Source organism: Brachyhypopomus gauderio, chromosome 18, assembly GCF_052324685.1.
Source record: "Brachyhypopomus gauderio isolate BG-103 chromosome 18, BGAUD_0.2, whole genome shotgun sequence".
NCBI classification, from domain to species: Eukaryota; Metazoa; Chordata; class Actinopteri; order Gymnotiformes; family Hypopomidae; genus Brachyhypopomus; species Brachyhypopomus gauderio.
In genome coordinates, this window is record NC_135228.1 from 10,513,852 (window position 1) to 10,528,329 (window position 14,478).

Below are 14,478 nucleotides of genomic sequence, written 5' to 3' on the forward strand. Positions count from 1 at the left end.
AGTAGATGCAGAAGAGAGTACTCAGTTGAGCAGATGCTGTTGTGTGGACACAGGAGAGAGTTCGCAGGTGAGTATGCAGTTGATATTATGCAGGTGAGAGGACGCAGTTGAGTGGACAATGGACGTAGGAGAGAGTACTCAGTTGAGTGGATGCAATTGAATGTGCGCAGGAGAGAGTATGCAGTTGAGAGTACTCAGTTGAGTGGATGCAGGAGAGAGTACTCAGTTGAGCAGACGCTGTTGAGTGGACACAGGAGAGAACACGCAGGTGAGTACGCAGTTGAGATTATGCAGGTGAGAGGACGCAGTTGAATGGACAATGGACGCAGGAAAGAGTACGCAGTTGAGAGTAATCAATTGAGTGGACGCAGGAGAGAGTACTCAGTTGAGCAGACGCTGTTGAGTGGACACAGGAGAGAACACGAAGGTGAGTACGCAGCTGAGTATGCAGTTGAGATTACGCAGGTGAGAGGACGCAGTTGGTTGGATGCTGTTGAATGGACTCAGGAGAAAGTACGCAGTTGAGAATACTCAGTTGAGTGGACGCAGGAGAGAGTATTCAGTTGAGCAGATGCTGTTGAGTGGACACAGGAGAGAACACGCAGGTGAGTACGCAGTTGAGTATGCAGTTGAGATTACGCAGGTGAGAGGACGCAGTTAGGTGGACGCTGTTGAATGGACGCAGGAGAGAGTACTCAGTTGAGTGGACGCAGGAGAGAGTACGCAGTTGAGAGTACTCAGTTGAGTGGATGCAGAAGAGAGTACTCAGTTGAGCAGATGCTGTTGAGTGGACACACGAGAGAACACGCAGGTGAGTATGCAGTTGAGATTATGCAGGTGAGGACGCAGTTAGGTGGATGCTGTTGAATGGACGCAGGAGAGAGTACTCAGTTGAGTGGACGCAGGAGAGAGTACGCAGTTGAGAGTACTCAGTTGAGTGGATGCAGAAGAGCGTACTCAGTTGAGCAGATGCTGTTGAGTGGACACAGGAGTGAACACGCAGGTGAGTACGCAGTTAAGATTTTGCAGGTGAGTGGACAATCGACGCAGGAGAGAGTACTCCGTTGAGTGGACGCAGTTGAATGGACGCAGGAGAGAGTACGCAGTTGAGAATACTCAGTTGAGTGGACGCAGGAGAGAGTACTCAGTTGAGCAGACGCTGTTGAGTGGACACAGGAGAGAAAACGCAGGTGAGTACGTAGTTGAGATTACGCAGTTGATATTATGCAGGTGAGAGGACGCTGTTAAATGGACGCAGGAGAGAGTACGCAGTTGAGAGTACTCAGTTGAGTGGACGCAGGAGAGAGTACTCAGTTGAGCAGACGCTGTTGAGTGGACACAGGAGAGAACACGCAGGTGAGTACGCAGTTGAGATTACGCATTTGAGATTATGCAGGTGAGAGGACGCTGTTAAATGGACGCAGGAGAGAGTACGCAGTTGAGAGTACTCAGTTGAGTGGACGCAGGAGAGAGTACTCAGTTGAGTGGACACAGGAGAGAGTACTCAGTTGAGTGGACGCAGGAGAGAGTACGCAGTTGAGAGTACTCAGTTGAGTAGATGCAGAAGAGAGTACTCAGTTGAGCAGATGCTGTTGAGTGGACACAGGAGAGAGTATGCAGGTGAGTAACCAGTTGAGATTACGCAGGTGAGAGGACGCTGTTGAGTGGACACAGGAGAGAGTACACAGTTGAGAGTACTCAGTTGAGTGGACACAGTTGAATGGACACAGGAGAGAGTATGCAGTTCAGCGTACTCTGATGAGTGGACGCAGGAGAGATTACTCAGTTGAGCAGATGCTGCTGAGTGGACACAGGAGAGAGTATGCGAGAGAGTACTCAGTTGAGTGGACACAATTGAATGGACGAAGGAGAGAGTACGCAGTTGAGAGTACTCAGTTGTGCAGACACTGTTGAGTGGACACAGGAGAGAACACGCAGGTGAGTACGCTGTTGAGTATGCAGTTGAGATTACGCAGGTGTGAGGACGCAGTTGGTTGGACGATGTTGAATGGACGCAAGAGTGAGTACCAAGTTGAGTGGACGCAGTTGAATGGACGCAGGAGAGAGTACGCAGTTGAGAGTAATCAGTTGAGTGGATGCAGGAGAGAGTACTCAGTTGAGTGGACGCAGGAGAGAGTACGCAGTTGAGAGTACTCAGTTGAGTGGATGCAGAAGAGCGTACTCAGTTGAGCAGATGCTGTTGAGTGGACACAGGAGTGAACACGCAGGTGAGTACGCAGTTAAGATTTTGCAGGTGAGTGGACAATCGACGCAGGAGAGAGTACTCCGTTGAGTGGACGCAGTTGAATGGACGCAGGAGAGAGTACGCAGTTGAGAATACTCAGTTGAGTGGACACAGTTGAATGGACACAGGAGAGAGTATGCAGTTCAGCGTACTCTGATGAGTGGACGCAGGAGAGATTACTCAGTTGAGCAGATGCTGCTGAGTGGACACAGGAGAGAGTATGCGAGAGAGTACTCAGTTGAGTGGACACAATTGAATGGACGAAGGAGAGAGTACGCAGTTGAGAGTACTCAGTTGTGCAGACACTGTTGAGTGGACACAGGAGAGAACACGCAGGTGAGTACGCTGTTGAGTATGCAGTTGAGATTACGCAGGTGTGAGGACGCAGTTGGTTGGACGATGTTGAATGGACGCAAGAGTGAGTACCAAGTTGAGTGGACGCAGTTGAATGGACGCAGGAGAGAGTACGCAGTTGAGAGTAATCAGTTGAGTGGATGCAGGAGAGAGTACTCAGTTGAGTGGACGCAGGAGAGAGTACGCAGTTGAGAGTACTCAGTTGAGTGGATGCAGAAGAGCGTACTCAGTTGAGCAGATGCTGTTGAGTGGACACAGGAGTGAACACGCAGGTGAGTACGCAGTTAAGATTTTGCAGGTGAGTGGACAATCGACGCAGGAGAGAGTACTCCGTTGAGTGGACGCAGTTGAATGGACGCAGGAGAGAGTACGCAGTTGAGAATACTCAGTTGAGTGGACACAGTTGAATGGACACAGGAGAGAGTATGCAGTTCAGCGTACTCTGATGAGTGGACGCAGGAGAGATTACTCAGTTGAGCAGATGCGGTGAGTACGCAGTTAAGATTTTGCAGGTGAGTGGACAATCGACGCAGGAGAGAGTACTCCGTTGAGTGGACGCAGTTGAATGGACGCAGGAGAGAGTACGCAGTTGAGAATACTCAGTTGAGTGGACGCAGGAGAGAGAACTCAGTTGAGCAGACACTGTTGAGTGGACACAGGAGAGAACACGCAGGTGAGTACGCTGTTGAGTATGCAGTTGAGATTACGCAGGTGTGAGGACGCAGTTGGTTGGACGATGTTGAATGGACGCAGGAGTGAGTACTAAGTTGAGTGGACGCAGTTGAATGGACGCAGGAGAGAGTACGCAGTTGAGAGTAATCAGTTGAGTGGACGCAGGAGAGAGTACTCAGTTGAGCAGACGATGTTGAGTGGACACAGGAGAGAACACGCAGGTGAGTACGCAGTTGAGATTACGCAGTTGAGATTATGCAGGTGAGAGGACGCTGTAAAATGGACGCAGGAGAGAGTATGCAGTTGAGAGTACTCAGTTGAGAGGACGCAGGAGAGAGTACTCAGTTGAGCAGACACTGTTGAGTGGACACACGAGAGAACACGCAGGTGAGTACACAGTTGAGTATGCAGTTGAGATTATGCAGGTGAGAGGACGCAGTTAGGTGGACGCTGTTGAATGAAGGCAGGAGAGAGTACTCAGTTGAGTGGACGCAGGAGAGAGTACGCAGTTGAGAGTACTCAGTTGAGTGGATGCAGAAGAGAGTACTCAGTTGAGCAGATGCTGTTGAGTGGACACAGGAGAGAGTTCGCAGGTGAGTATGCAGTTGAGATTATGCAGGTGAGAGGACGCAGTTGAGTGGACAATGGACGCAGGAGAGAGTACTCAGTTGAGTGGACGCAGTTGAATGGGCGCAGGAGAGAGTATGCAGTTGAGAGTACTCAGTTGAGTGGATGCAGGAGAGAGTACTCAGTTGAGCAGACGCTGTTGAGTGGACATAGGAGAGAACACGCAGGTGAGTACGCAGTTGAGTATGCAGTTGAGATTACGCAGGTGTGAGGACGCAGTTGGTTGGACGATGTTGAATGGACGCAGGAGTGAGTACTAAGTTGAGTGGACGCAGTTGAATGGACGCAGGAGAGAGTACGCAGTTGAGAGTAATCAGTTGAGTGGACGCAGGAGAGAGTACTCAGTTGAGCAGACGATGTTGAGTGGACACAGGAGAGAACACGCAGGTGAGTACGCAGTTGAGATTACGCAGTTGAGATTATGCAGGTGAGAGGACGCTGTAAAATGGACGCAGGAGAGAGTATGCAGTTGAGAGTACTCAGTTGAGAGGACGCAGGAGAGAGTACTCAGTTGAGCAGACACTGTTGAGTGGACACACGAGAGAACACGCAGGTGAGTACACAGTTGAGTATGCAGTTGAGATTATGCAGGTGAGAGGACGCAGTTAGGTGGACGCTGTTGAATGAAGGCAGGAGAGAGTACTCAGTTGAGTGGACGCAGGAGAGAGTACGCAGTTGAGAGTACTCAGTTGAGTGGATGCAGAAGAGAGTACTCAGTTGAGCAGATGCTGTTGAGTGGACACAGGAGAGAGTTCGCAGGTGAGTATGCAGTTGAGATTATGCAGGTGAGAGGACGCAGTTGAGTGGACAATGGACGCAGGAGAGAGTACTCAGTTGAGTGGACGCAGTTGAATGGGCGCAGGAGAGAGTATGCAGTTGAGAGTACTCAGTTGAGTGGATGCAGGAGAGAGTACTCAGTTGAGCAGACGCTGTTGAGTGGACATAGGAGAGAACACGCAGGTGAGTACGCAGTTGAGTATGCAGTTGAGATTACGCAGGTGAGAGGACGCAGTTAGGTGGACGCTGTTGAATGGACGCAGGAGAGAGTACTCAGTTGAGAGGACGCAGGAGAGAGTACGCAGTTGAGAGTACTCAGTTGAGTGGATGCAGAAGAGCGTACTCAGTTGAGCAGATGCTGTTGAGTGGACACAGGAGAGAACACGCAGGTGAGTACGCAGTTAAGATTTTGCAGGTGAGTGGACAATCGACGCAGGAGAGAGTACTCCGTTGAGTGGACGCAGTTGAATGGACGCAGGAGAGAGTACGCAGTTGAGAATACTCAGTTGAATGGATGCAGGAGAGAGTACTCAGTTGAACAGACGCTGTTGAATGGACACAGGAGAGAACACGCAGGTGAGTATGCAGGGGGAGACGAAGACAGCCTCCACGTGGCCTCCCCCGCAAGTAGCTGAAGAGTAGTTGCAAGGTTGCATGCCCTTCAAGCGAAACAAATGTCTTCACAACGTCCACAGCCTAAAGTTCCTACGCTAGCGCTTTTCCAGCTTAACATTGAAGGTCCCACCACTGCCAAAATTGAGTGCAGTTGAGAATACACAGTTGAGTGGACGCAGGAGACAGTACTCAGTTGAGCAGACGCTGTTGAGTGGACACAGGAGAGAAAACGCAGGTGAGTACGTAGTTGAGATTACGCAGTTGAGATTATGCAGGTGAGAGGACGCTGTTAAATGGACGCAGTTGAGAGTACTCAGTTGAGTGGACGCAGGAGAGAGTACTCAGTTGAGCAGACGCTGTTGAGTGGACACAGGAGAGAACACGCAGGTGAGTACGCAGTTGAGATTACGCAGTTGAGATTATGCAGGTGAGAGGACGCTGTTAAATGGACGCAGGAGAGAGTACCCAGTTGAGAGTACTCAGTTGAGTGGACGCAGGAGAGAGTACTCAGTTGAGTGGACACAGGAGAGAGTACTCAGTTGAGTGGACGCAGGAGAGAGTACGCAGTTGAGAGTACTCAGTTGAGTAGATGCAGAAGAGAGTACTCAGTTGAGCAGATGCTGTTGTGTGGACACAGGAGAGAGTTCGCAGGTGAGTATGCAGTTGATATTATGCAGGTGAGAGGACGCAGTTGAGTGGACAATGGACGTAGGAGAGAGTACTCAGTTGAGTGGACGCAATTGAATGTGCGCAGGAGAGAGTATGCAGTTGAGAGTACTCAGTTGAGTGGATGCAGGAGAGAGTACTCAGTTGAGCAGACGCTGTTGAGTGGACACAGGAGAGAACACGCAGGTGAGTACGCAGTTGAGATTATGCAGGTGAGAGGACGCAGTTGAATGGACAATGGACGCAGGAAAGAGTACGCAGTTGAGAGTAATCAATTGAGTGGACGCAGGAGAGAGTACTCAGTTGAGCAGACGCTGTTGAGTGGACACAGGAGAGAACACGCAGGTGAGTACGCAGTTGAGTATGCAGTTGAGATTACGCACGTGAGAGGACGCAGTTGGTTGGATGCTGTTGAATGGACTCAGGAGAAAGTACGCAGTTGAGAATACTCAGTTGAGTGGACGCAGGAGAGAGTATTCAGTTGAGCAGATGCTGTTGAGTGGACACAGGAGAGAACACGCAGGTGAGTACGCAGTTGAGTATGCAGTTGAGATTACGCAGGTGAGAGGACGCAGTTAGGTGGACGCTGTTGAATGGACGCAGGAGAGAGTACTCAGTTGAGTGGACGCAGGAGAGAGTACGCAGTTGAGAGTACTCAGTTGAGTGGATGCAGAAGAGAGTACTCAGTTGAGCAGATGCTGTTGAGTGGACACACGAGAGAACACGCAGGTGAGTATGCAGTTGAGATTATGCAGGTGAGGACGCAGTTAGGTGGATGCTGTTGAATGGACGCAGGAGAGAGTACTCAGTTGAGTGGACGCAGGAGAGAGTACGCAGTTGAGAGTACTCAGTTGAGTGGATGCAGAAGAGCGTACTCAGTTGAGCAGATGCTGTTGAGTGGACACAGGAGTGAACACGCAGGTGAGTACGCAGTTAAGATTTTGCAGGTGAGTGGACAATCGACGCAGGAGAGAGTACTCCGTTGAGTGGACGCAGTTGAATGGACGCAGGAGAGAGTACGCAGTTGAGAATACTCAGTTGAGTGGACGCAGGAGAGAGTACTCAGTTGAGCAGACACTGTTGAGTGGACACAGGAGAGAACACGCAGGTGAGTACGCTGTTGAGTATGCAGTTGAGATTACGCAGGTGTGAGGACGCAGTTGGTTGGACGATGTTGAATGGACGCAGGAGTGAGTACCAAGTTGAGTGGACGCAGTTGAATGGACGCAGGAGAGAGTACGCAGTTGAGAGTAATCAGTTGAGTGGACGCAGGAGAGAGTACTCAGTTGAGCAGACGATGTTGAGTGGACACAGGAGAGAACACGCAGGTGAGTACGCAGTTGAGATTACGCAGTTGAGATTATGCAGGTGAGAGGACGCTGTAAAATGGACGCAGGAGAGAGTATGCAGTTGAGAGTACTCAGTTGAGAGGACGCAGGAGAGAGTACTCAGTTGAGCAGACACTGTTGAGTGGACACACGAGAGAACACGCAGGTGAGTACACAGTTGAGTATGCAGTTGAGATTACGCAGGTGAGAGGACGCAGTTAGGTGGACGCTGTTGAATGGAGGCAGGAGAGAGTACTCAGTTGAGTGGACGCAGGAGAGAGTACGCAGTTGAGAGTACTCAGTTGAGTGGATGCAGAAGAGAGTACTCAGTTGAGCAGATGCTGTTGAGTGGACACAGGAGAGAGTTCGCAGGTGAGTATGCAGTTGAGTATGCAGTTGAGATTATGCAGGTGAGAGGACGCAGTTGAGTGGACAATGGACGCAGGAGAGAGTACTCAGTTGAGTGGACGCAGTTGAATGGGCGCAGGAGAGAGTATGCAGTTGAGAGTACTCAGTTGAGTGGATGCAGGAGAGAGTACTCAGTTGAGCAGATGCTGTTGAGTGGACACACGAGAGAACACGCAGGTGAGTATGCAGTTGAGATTACGCAGGTGAGAGGACGCAGTTAGGTGGATGCTGTTGAATGGACGCAGGAGAGAGTACTCAGTTGAGTGGACGCAGGAGAGAGTACGCAGTTGAGAGTACTCAGTTGAGTGGATGCAGAAGAGCGTACTCAGTTGAGCAGATGCTGTTGAGTGGACACAGGAGAAAACACGCAGGTGAGTACGCAGTTAAGATTTTGCAGGTGAGTGGACAATGGACGCAGGAGAGAGTACTCCATTGAGTGGACGCAGTTGAATGGATGCAGGAGAGAGTACTCAGTTGAGTGGACGCAGGAGAGAGTACGCAGTTGAGAGTACTCAGTTGAGTGGATGCAGAAGAGCGTACTCAGTTGAGCAGATGCTGTTGAGTGGACACAGGAGAGAACACGCAGGTGAGTACGCAGTTAAGATTTTGCAGGTGAGTGGACAATCGACGCAGGAGAGAGTACTCCGTTGAGTGGACGCAGTTGAATGGACGCAGGAGAGAGTACGCAGTTGAGAATACTCAGTTGAATGGATGCAGGAGAGAGTACTCAGTTGAGCAGACGCTGTTGAGTGGACACAGGAGAGAACACGCAGGTGAGTATGCAGGGGGAGACGAAGACAGCCTCCACGTGGCCTCCCCCGCAAGTAGCTGAAGAGTAGTTGCAAGGTTGCATGCCCTTCAAGCGAAACAAATGTCTTCACAACGTCCACAGCCTAAAGTTCCTACGCTAGCGCTTTTCCAGCTTAACATTGAAGGTCCCACCACTGCCAAAATTGAGTGCAGTTGAGAATACACAGTTGAGTGGACGCAGGAGAGAGTACTCAGTTGAGCAGACGCTGTTGAGTGGACACAGGAGAGAAAACGCAGGTGAGTACGTAGTTGAGATTACGCAGTTGAAATTATGCAGGTGAGAGGACGCTGTTAAATGGACGCAGGAGAGAGTACGCAGTTGAGAGTACTCAGTTGATTGGACGCAGGAGAGAGTACTCAGTTGAGCAGACGCTGTTGAGTGGACACAGGAGAGAACACGCAGGTGAGTACGCAGTTGAGATTACGCAGTTGAGATTATGCAGGTGAGAGGACGCTGTTAAATGGACGCAGGAGAGAGTACGCAGTTGAGAGTACTCAGTTGAGTGGACGCAGGAGAGAGTACTCAGTTGAGTGGACACAGGAGAGAGTACTCAGTTGAGTGGACGCAGGAGAGAGTACGCAGTTGAGAGTACTCAGTTGAGTAGATGCAGAAGAGAGTACTCAGTTGAGCAGATGCTGTTGAGTGGACACAGGAGAGAGTTCGCAGGTGAGTATGCAGTTGATATTATGCAGGTGAGAGGACGCAGTTGAGTGGACAATGGACGCAGGAGAGAGTACTCAGTTGAGTGGACGCAATTGAATGGGCGCAGGAGAGAGTATGCAGTTGAGAGTACTCAGTTGAGTGGATGCAGGAGAGAGTACTCAGTTGAGCAGACGCTGTTGAGTGGACACAGGAGAGAACACGCAGGTGAGTACGCAGTTGAGATTATTCAGGTGAGAGGACGCAGTTGAATGGACAATGGACGCAGGAAAGAGTACGCAGTTGAGAGTAATCAATTGAGTGGACGCAGGAGAGAGTACTCAGTTGAGCATACGCTGTTGAGTGGACACAGGAGAGAACACGCAGGTGAGTACGCAGTTGAGTATGCAGTTGAGATTACGCAGGTGAGAGGACGCAGTTGGTTGGATGCTGTTGAATGGACGCAGGAGAAAGTACGCAGTTGAGAATACTCAGTTGAGTGGACGCAGGAGAGAGTATTCAGTTGAGCAGATGCTGTTGAGTGGACACAGGAGAGAACACGCAGGTGAGTACGCAGTTGAGTATGCAGTTGAGATTACGCAGGTGAGAGGACGCAGTTAGGTGGACGCTGTTGAATGGACGCAGGAGAGAGTACTCAGTTGAGTGGACGCAGGAGAGAGTACGCAGTTGAGAGTACTCAGTTGAGTGGATGCAGAAGAGAGTACTCAGTTGAGCAGATGCTGTTGAGTGGACACACGAGAGAACACGCAGGTGAGTATGCAGTTGAGATTATGCAGGTGAGAGGACGCAGTTAGGTGGATGCTGTTGAATGGACGCAGGAGAGAGTACTCAGTTGAGTGGACGCAGGAGAGAGTACGCAGTTGAGAGTACTCAGTTGAGTGGATGCAGAAGAGCGTACTCAGTTGAGCAGATGCTGTTGAGTGGACACAGGAGAGAACACGCAGGTGAGTACGCAGTTAAGATTTTGCAGGTGAGTGGACAATCGACGCAGGAGAGAGTACTCCGTTGAGTGGACGCAGTTGAATGGACGCAGGAGAGAGTACGCAGTTGAGAATACTCAGTTGAATGGATGCAGGAGAGAGTACTCAGTTGAGCAGACACTGTTGAGTGGACACAGGAGAGAACACGCAGGTGAGTATGCAGGGGGAGACGAAGACAGCCTCCACGTGGCCTCCCCCGCAAGTAGCTGAAGAGTAGTTGCAAGGTTGCATGCCCTTCAAGCGAAACAAATGTCTTCACAACGTCCACAGCCTAAAGTTCCTACGCTAGCGCTTTTTCAGCTTAACATTGAAGGTCCCACCACTGCCAAAATTGAGTGCAGTTGAGAATACACAGTTGAGTGGACGCAGGAGACAGTACTCAGTTGAGCAGACGCTGTTGAGTGGACACAGGAGAGAAAACGCAGGTGAGTACGTAGTTGAGATTACGCAGTTGAGATTATGCAGGTGAGAGGACGCTGTTAAATGGACGCAGTTGAGAGTACTCAGTTGAGTGGACGCAGGAGAGAGTACTCAGTTGAGCAGACGCTGTTGAGTGGACACAGGAGAGAACACGCAGGTGAGTACGCAGTAGAGATTACGCAGTTGAGATTATGCAGGTGAGAGGACGCTGTTAAATGGACGCAGGAGAGAGTACTCAGTTGAGAGTACTCAGTTGAGTGGACGCAGGAGAGAGTACTCAGTTGAGTGGACACAGGAGAGAGTACTCAGTTGAGTGGACGCAGGAGAGAGTACGCAGTTGAGAGTACTCAGTTGAGTAGATGCAGAAGAGAGTACTCAGTTGAGCAGATGCTGTTGTGTGGACACAGGAGAGAGTTTGCAGGTGAGTATGCAGTTGATATTATGCAGGTGAGAGGACGCAGTTGAGTGGACAATGGACGTAGGAGAGAGTACTCAGTTGAGTGGATGCAATTGAATGTGCGCAGGAGAGAGTATGCAGTTGAGAGTACTCAGTTGAGTGGATGCAGGAGAGAGTACTCAGTTGAGCAGACGCTGTTGAGTGGACACAGGAGAGAACACGCAGGTGAGTACGCAGTTGAGATTATGCAGGTGAGAGGACGCAGTTGAATGGACAATGGACGCAGGAAAGAGTACGCAGTTGAGAGTAATCAATTGAGTGGACGCAGGAGAGAGTACTCAGTTGAGCAGACGCTGTTGAGTGGACACAGGAGAGAACACGCAGGTGAGTACGCAGCTGAGTATGCAGTTGAGATTACGCAGGTGAGAGGACGCAGTTGGTTGGATGCTGTTGAATGGACTCAGGAGAAAGTACGCAGTTGAGAATACTCAGTTGAATGGACGCAGGAGAGAGTATTCAGTTGAGCAGATGCTGTTGAGTGGACACAGGAGAGAACACGCAGGTGAGTACGCAGTTGAGTATGCAGTTGAGATTACGCAGGTGAGAGGACGCAGTTAGGTGGACGCTGTTGAATGGACGCAGGAGAGAGTACTCAGTTGAGTGTACGCAGGAGAGAGTACCCAGTTGAGAGTACTCAGTTAAGTGGATGCAGAAGAGAGTACTCAGTTGAGCAGATGCTGTTGAGTGGACACACGAGAGAACACGCAGGTGAGTATGCAGTTGAGATTATGCAGGTGAGGACGCAGTTAGGTGGATGCTGTTGAATGGACGCAGGAGAGAGTACTCAGTTGAGTGGACGCAGGAGAGAGTACGCAGTTGAGTGGACGCAGTTGAATGGGCGCAGGAGAGAGTATGCAGTTGAGAGTACTCAGTTGAGTGGATGCAGGAGAGAGTACTCAGTTGAGCAGACGCTGTTGAGTGGACATAGGAGAGAACACGCAGGTGAGTACGCAGTTGAGTATGCAGTTGAGATTACGCAGGTGAGAGGACGCAGTTAGGTGGACGCTGTTGAATGGACGCAGGAGAGAGTACTCAGTTGAGAGGACGCAGGAGAGAGTACGCAGTTGAGAGTACTCAGTTGAGTGGATGCAGAAGAGCGTACTCAGTTGAGCAGATGCTGTTGAGTGGACACAGGAGAGAACACGCAGGTGAGTACGCAGTTAAGATTTTGCAGGTGAGTGGACAATCGACGCAGGAGAGAGTACTCCGTTGAGTGGACGCAGTTGAATGGACGCAGGAGAGAGTACGCAGTTGAGAATACTCAGTTGAATGGATGCAGGAGAGAGTACTCAGTTGAACAGACGCTGTTGAATGGACACAGGAGAGAACACGCAGGTGAGTATGCAGGGGGAGACGAAGACAGCCTCCACGTGGCCTCCCCCGCAAGTAGCTGAAGAGTAGTTGCAAGGTTGCATGCCCTTCAAGCGAAACAAATGTCTTCACAACGTCCACAGCCTAAAGTTCCTACGCTAGCGCTTTTCCAGCTTAACATTGAAGGTCCCACCACTGCCAAAATTGAGTGCAGTTGAGAATACACAGTTGAGTGGACGCAGGAGACAGTACTCAGTTGAGCAGACGCTGTTGAGTGGACACAGGAGAGAAAACGCAGGTGAGTACGTAGTTGAGATTACGCAGTTGAGATTATGCAGGTGAGAGGACGCTGTTAAATGGACGCAGTTGAGAGTACTCAGTTGAGTGGACGCAGGAGAGAGTACTCAGTTGAGCAGACGCTGTTGAGTGGACACAGGAGAGAACACGCAGGTGAGTACGCAGTTGAGATTACGCAGTTGAGATTATGCAGGTGAGAGGACGCTGTTAAATGGACGCAGGAGAGAGTACCCAGTTGAGAGTACTCAGTTGAGTGGACGCAGGAGAGAGTACTCAGTTGAGTGGACACAGGAGAGAGTACTCAGTTGAGTGGACGCAGGAGAGAGTACGCAGTTGAGAGTACTCAGTTGAGTAGATGCAGAAGAGAGTACTCAGTTGAGCAGATGCTGTTGTGTGGACACAGGAGAGAGTTCGCAGGTGAGTATGCAGTTGATATTATGCAGGTGAGAGGACGCAGTTGAGTGGACAATGGACGTAGGAGAGAGTACTCAGTTGAGTGGACGCAATTGAATGTGCGCAGGAGAGAGTATGCAGTTGAGAGTACTCAGTTGAGTGGATGCAGGAGAGAGTACTCAGTTGAGCAGACGCTGTTGAGTGGACACAGGAGAGAACACGCAGGTGAGTACGCAGTTGAGATTATGCAGGTGAGAGGACGCAGTTGAATGGACAATGGACGCAGGAAAGAGTACGCAGTTGAGAGTAATCAATTGAGTGGACGCAGGAGAGAGTACTCAGTTGAGCAGACGCTGTTGAGTGGACACAGGAGAGAACACGCAGGTGAATACGCAGTTGAGTATGCAGTTGAGATTACGCACGTGAGAGGACGCAGTTGGTTGGATGCTGTTGAATGGACTCAGGAGAAAGTACGCAGTTGAGAATACTCAGTTGAGTGGACGCAGGAGAGAGTATTCAGTTGAGCAGATGCTGTTGAGTGGACACAGGAGAGAACACGCAGGTGAGTACGCAGTTGAGTATGCAGTTGAGATTACGCAGGTGAGAGGACGCAGTTAGGTGGACGCTGTTGAATGGACGCAGGAGAGAGTACTCAGTTGAGTGGACGCAGGAGAGAGTACGCAGTTGAGAGTACTCAGTTGAGTGGATGCAGAAGAGAGTACTCAGTTGAGCAGATGCTGTTGAGTGGACACACGAGAGAACACGCAGGTGAGTATGCAGTTGAGATTATGCAGGTGAGGACGCAGTTAGGTGGATGCTGTTGAATGGACGCAGGAGAGAGTACTCAGTTGAGTGGACGCAGGAGAGAGTACGCAGTTGAGTGGACGCAGTTGAATGGGCGCAGGAGAGAGTATGCAGTTGAGAGTACTCAGTTGAGTGGATGCAGGAGAGAGTACTCAGTTGAGCAGACGCTGTTGAGTGGACATAGGAGAGAACACGCAGGTGAGTACGCAGTTGAGTATGCAGTTGAGATTACGCAGGTGAGAGGACGCAGTTAGGTGGACGCTGTTGAATGGACGCAGGAGAGAGTACTCAGTTGAGAGGACGCAGGAGAGAGTACGCAGTTGAGAGTACTCAGTTGAGTGGATGCAGAAGAGCGTACTCAGTTGAGCAGATGCTGTTGAGTGGACACAGGAGAGAACACGCAGGTGAGTACGCAGTTAAGATTTTGCAGGTGAGTGGACAATCGACGCAGGAGAGAGTACTCCGTTGAGTGGACGCAGTTGAATGGACGCAGGAGAGAGTACGCAGTTGAGAATACTCAGTTGAATGGATGCAGGAGAGAGTACTCAGTTGAACAGACGCTGTTGAATGGACACAGGAGAGAACACGCAGGTGAGTATGCAGGGGGAGACGAAGACAGCCTCCACGTGGCCTCCCCCGCAAGTAGCTGAAGA